Below are 6,000 nucleotides of genomic sequence, written 5' to 3'. Positions count from 1 at the left end.
TGAATGAGCAAGCCAATCAGCCTGCCCCCCTGCCCTCCATCAAATTGAAATGCCCTTCTGCTGAGTGTTCACAACCAGAGATCTGGGTCATTAATGCTGGGTGCAGAGGGATATGTTAGCCTCCCAGTACATGTGCTCTACACAGGTCATTGATTATTCTGCTACAGGTACTGCAAGATGAATTAGTGTGTGACTTACACAGATTTATTAATTAATCACATTTTTACACTGGTCAAAGCAGTGTGTAAAATTTTCCTTGCAGTCAACTATTGCTGTGTAGAAGGGCAACATCCAGGTGGTGTGCAGTGCAAGAAAATCTGCAAAATTCTCCAGAAGAGTAATATGTTGATTTTGCTCAGTACATTATACACAGCCTATATGTTTTTAGTATGAGGTGCTTCATTAACTCTTAATATAATTACATAACTAACTATTTTATATGATTTGATCAAAAGTTGAGAGCTACAGATGAGCTGGCTTTACTAGCACTCTCACCTTATAACTGCCAAGGGCCGTGCAGGCTTCATTCCCCGCAGTCTCAAAGGCCCCCTAGCCAATTTTGATTGCGAGGGGTGAGTATGGACAAACACTGGAATAATACCGAAAATGCTGTCAAAGTTTGGTGAACTTTGAACCACAACCAATGAAGAATTTTTGATACTATTTTTAAATGTAGCCCAAAGTACGCACTGTCTTTTAAGAGGGGACTAATACAACTAACAAAGACTTTATGTACTATACTGCCAGCTTGAAGAAAATTGAAAAAAAATTTGTTAAATGTTTTAATAAGGCAAAAACTGTCCAGTACCTAGGTACGTACTATAAGCAGGAACAGTACTGTACTGTAAGCTTGAAGAATATTGGAAACTCATTGGTAATTTTGTTTGAATAACGACAGACACGGAAACACCCCAGTACTGTAATCGTACCGGGGTTCTGTACTGTACTATAGTGAAAGACAGAGTAACCCAGTGGGAGGCACTCAACTGTCAGGTTGAAAAATATTGTAAACGGATATTGATTAATGTTATTTGAATTATGTGCATTGTTAATTTATTAGCCTTAGATCGGCGCAGCCACGTAGGCAAAAAAATTATCTTGAATGAAATAGATTTTCTACCAGGTTGCGAGTTCCATTTCGCACTTTCTTTGATGTTTGTGGGTAGAAAAAGAGTTGTTCCACGCATTGGTGCAAAAAATGCTTTTTCGGGGGGTGGCGGGCGCTTGGTACCTTATGGAAATAGGGAACTTAACTTCTCATGTGTTTCGAGATACTAATTTTTACGTAGTAAAGAAACTCTGAAATCCCCCTCACAGCAGGTATGAGGACTGGAATAGCCACTCGACGTTCCTCGGGCTGGTGAGCACTGCTGCGGAATACAACCTGGCAGCCGTCGATAAAGTAAGGGGAACTAAATGTTTGTTTGAAAGCCAGTATACCTTATTCCATATGAGGCATGTCCGCTCACTTCGGCTCAGGAGTTAAGGTATGTGCAAAACTTCACTACAACAGCTGCGAATATGTCACAGTGACGAATATATGTAAAGTATAGGAGAACGTCCTGTATGGCAACAGTTTTCATCACCACATGATTCATCTGCAGTAAGGCAATAAATACAATCTAGCAACGCTAACAAATCAGAAGACGAAGTTGATTTATGATGAAATCTCACTCAAGACTGTTCTATAAATCTGATAAAGTTGCGCATATAGGCTACATGTTGGTGCAAGTATCCGAGCCTTCCTGTGCACACGAGGCTATCATCAATCGGGTATTACCTACCTTAAACCCACGCGAGGTAACGAGGCATAGGTAGACTACCTGGAGATGCCTGGACCGGTGTGGCCGAGGGTGGCACTGTCTGTGTGGCCTCTCGCCTGTTTGGTCATTTTCACAAAATTTGTCACTGAGAAGGTGAAATTTGTACCTTCTATAACACAATTATGGAATATGTATAATACTGAATAGAAACAATCCCGCGACTCGCTACTTGTGGAGCCACAGATCGAGGACACGACGCCCGAATGCGGCGCGCGAGGCAGCGAACTCGACTCGCTCGCTCACGCTCGCGGCTCAGAGAATCAGTGTGGCTCAGGCCTGCGTATGAGGAAGGTGTGTAGACTCTCGCTCAGCCGCTTCTGTCACTGGTGATACTGACGTGCTCATTTGACATTGACAAGTCATTTGAGGATAAACATTAGAACAATTTCGGAACACGTTTCAGGGATACACTGTGTACATTTGTGAAATAGTTCGTGTTTGGTGAGAGGAAATTCGCTGCCACAGTTCGGGTGACACAGTGATCGAGAATATTGTTGAGGGGCGGCGCAGCGTGGCCACCTGCCCTTCCTGCACGCTGCCCGCCAGGACCTGCACCGGCCCCTGCAGGTGAGCTACGGTGTGTATGTATGTGTGTGTGTGTGTGTGTCAGGGGTGGAGTTTTCGTATTCGTTATTCGTATTCGAGGACAGTATTTAGGTATATTTGTATAAGTATTCGAATTACTGAAGTTAGAATTCAAAGTATTTGCATCCACATTTGAATACTACGGCAAAGTATTAGCATTCGTAGATTAATCATAATTTCGCTATGAGAAATAACCAACCATTTGACTGCTAACCTCAGTTTGAACGCATAAAGAGGTATAACAATCTTCTTTGTCATGGCAGTTTTGACCTGTGCTCACACGGGGTCGCTGTGTCGGAGTTGTGGCTTGAGGTTTAATTAGAGCGGATGCCCGTCCTGACGTCACGCGGCAGCACTGGGGTTCGAATCATCTCGCCCCGGCTCTTCACTTTCAAGACTTGATGCCCTCGGCCAACGCCCCACATTGAGATATTGCAATACGCTATGACGTGAGGCTTGACAGACCATTTATATAATAAGGATTATGCTGTGAGCTGTATGGAGCTATCTATCTATCTATCTATCTATATCTATCTATCTATCTATCTATCTATATCTATCTATATCTATCTATATCTATCTATATCTATCTATATATATATATATATATATATATATATATATATATATATATATATATATATATATATATATATATATATATATATATATATATATATATATATATATATATATATATATATATATATATATATATATATATATATATATATATATATATATATATATATATATATATATATATATATATATATATATATATATATATATATATATATATATATATATATATATATATATATATATATATATATATATATATATATATATATATATATATATATATATATATATATATATATATATATATATATATATATATATATATATATATATATATATATCATATATATATATATGATGGCATGGTGCACTAATTATGTTTTCTGGTTAGTTAAATGTGATACTCTTTTTAACTATTGATAAATGAACAATACTGTAACTCAGAAAAAAATATAGATAATGGTACCTATTCATTCTCTTACTATGATGATACGAGAAACTGGAGAGAATAAACGTTATATAATTATAATGGTTACTCGTGTACAAGTAGAATCAACTCTTTGGAGTCTTTGCTCAGTGACTTCGCCTGTCATGCAACATTTTTTTCAGCCTGCAGCCACATCAGGACAAATTGAAGGAGTGAAGGCCAAAACTGTATCGTGACCAAGTGCTTGAAAGATAGCAGCGAGAATATCGTGTGGATCGTCAGTCGTGTTCTGGCTCTTTGCACAGGGCTTTGTGAGGTGTGATGTCGCTTCGGCGACCTTGAGCAGTCTGTTTGATGCGACTCGGCTTTGTGTCCGGCGCCCTGTTGTTGCTGCTGATTATGATCTTGAGGGTGAGTCAGCTGGAGCACACAGCGACGAAGACGTGTGTGTTTAATGTGTCATTGTCGCTTTTTATATCTCACAGTGACCGCAACACAAGTTAATCCTTCTCCTTGAAAGCTCTAATAGAGTATCGGTGATTGTGCAGACCAAGATAAACTAAGGTATTAATCATGCCGTAAAATAATTATCATCCTTGAAAAGTGAATGACTTCCTTTGTTAAAGAAAAGAAGGAGTTAGTAAGTTACCGCACCCAACGAGATGATGCATTGAAACAGTGAGGCTGAGTAAAGCGTTTTATGAGCACGTAATCATTAGTAACGCTTGTTTGTTTTCATTGTCGGATGAGAGGAGAATTTACTCAGGGAATTTGTCTCAAACGAAAAAGGAAAAGAAGAGCCAAATTCAAAGAGAAAAGAACATTTTACTGACGCCAGGGATCGAGGTGACGAAAGACGTGGGCGAGACGAGCACTGGGCGAGCCGAGTGATTCTTGCTAGGACTTCGAGTGTTGAGTGTTCCACCACAGCCGTAACTCAGACCAAAGGAGCGGACGAAGGGACGTCATGCTTCTATTTGCCCCTGACGCAAGGCTCGTAAAGGGGAATCTTAATTCTCCCTCCTCCAGACCCTGGTCATAATGGCCTCATACTTTATTTGTGTGAAGGCTGGCTGTCAAGCACACTCCCGTGATACCAAGAGACTGGCAGCTCGTCATGACATTCCTGCCACAAAAGATTCTAAAACCTGTCATAGTCGAAATGAGGAAGAGGGAGGAGTGGTAGTGGTGATGGTGGTGGTGGTGATGATGAGGTGTATTGGAGGGTGGAGGAACAAGGAGGTGCGTGTCTTGGAATCCACAGTATTGAAGATCAAGGTCACCGGGGCTCGGGACAGGTCCAGGGTCGTGCTAAACACAATAGGTTCATGCAAAGAAGACTGCGTGTCGGTCGGGCAGGGAGCAGCATCGTTGCCTCTCCCCTTGGTGGTCTGGAAAGAATGGTCGGCGTGGGCACTTGTTTGCTGACAAGAAAGGCAGCGTCGAGATGCCATGCATGCAATGCTAACCTGAAGGACAATGGTGTTTCATTATTATATTATTATTTTATTATTATTATTATTATTATTATTATTATTATTATTATTATTATTATTATTATTATTATTATTATTATCATCAATATTAGTCGTTGTTATATAATAATATTGATAAAATTAATAATACTGTTAATAATAACAATAATAATAATAACTATTATTATTATTAGTACCATCATTGTTATTACCATCATTATTATTATTATTATTATTATTATTATTATTATTATTATTATTATTATTATTATTATCATTATTATTATTATTATACCAATTGGTAGTTGTAGAAGTAGTAGTAGTAGTAGTGGTAGTAGTAGTATTGTAGTAGTAGTAGTAGTAACAGTACTATAAATAGTAGTAGTAGTAGTAGCAGCAATGATAGTAGCAATTATACTGGCAGCAGTAGTAGTAGTATCAGCAGCATCAACAGCAATAAAATCAGCAATAGTTGTAATTATAGGAGGTTAATTGATCACTTTACTTCCCATATGATCATTTCAGTATTCAACAAGAAGCTCTGTGTCAATGTGATACTGTCCGTGTCGGGTTGCCTGTCACTTGTGGTATTTAGCAACAGTGTAGGGGGTTGTGCGCCCAGCCCCGCCCCGCCCCGCTGCGAACGGTCGCTTGGCTGGCGTCCCAAGGTCAAGCTGACCACGTCATGGCACGCCATGCAACTCCCTCGTGGGTGTCCGTCGATAATAAGAGAGTGGCGTTGCGTCGGGAACACGGAGCCGCCAAGCTCGCTCCCCGGTGCTGGCGGGGGCTTGAAGCAGTGTTCCTCCAACTTTTCTGAGAGTTTTGTCATAAACATTACCCTCATGACTCATTTTTGGGGAAAAAGAAATGTATTTTTTTGGCATTCGTATTTATGTTTGAAAAAGTTCGTTATTGTTGCCTTCTGTTTCCTCGATACGTTTGCTGTGAGGGTGTCAGCTGCGAGGGAAGCTTTGTTGCTCGTCAGAATCATGTGCTCGAGGTTACCCTGTTCTGAAGGTAACTATTTATGAGTTTGTTTTTATTTTGTGTTTGCGGTTAGGTCAAGATGTGGGGCGTCGGGTGCACTCTGACCCTTGGACGA

At 39.8% G+C, this 6,000-nt stretch overlaps 1 protein-coding gene across 2 annotated transcripts in view; it reads left to right on the top strand.

Annotated features, from left to right (window-relative positions):
- Positions 1-2,073: 2,073 nt before the first annotated feature.
- LOC127009054 (uncharacterized) overlaps positions 2,074-6,000 on the top strand; it is a 161,605-nt gene continuing 157,678 nt past the window's right edge. The window contains exon 1 of one of the 2 annotated variants that reach the window (XM_050881751.1): positions 2,074-2,390. The gene's annotated coding sequence lies outside the window, so the exon portion shown is untranslated. Of the gene's footprint in view, positions 2,391-2,742; positions 2,858-6,000 lie in introns of those variants that run through there. The other variant, XM_050881752.1, reaches the window with a different exon arrangement.

Source organism: Eriocheir sinensis, chromosome 39, assembly GCF_024679095.1.
Source record: "Eriocheir sinensis breed Jianghai 21 chromosome 39, ASM2467909v1, whole genome shotgun sequence".
Taxonomy (NCBI): domain Eukaryota; kingdom Metazoa; phylum Arthropoda; class Malacostraca; order Decapoda; family Varunidae; genus Eriocheir; species Eriocheir sinensis.
The sequence above is the reverse complement of the archived record's forward strand: the minus strand, read 5'-3'. Positions and strand labels throughout refer to the sequence as shown.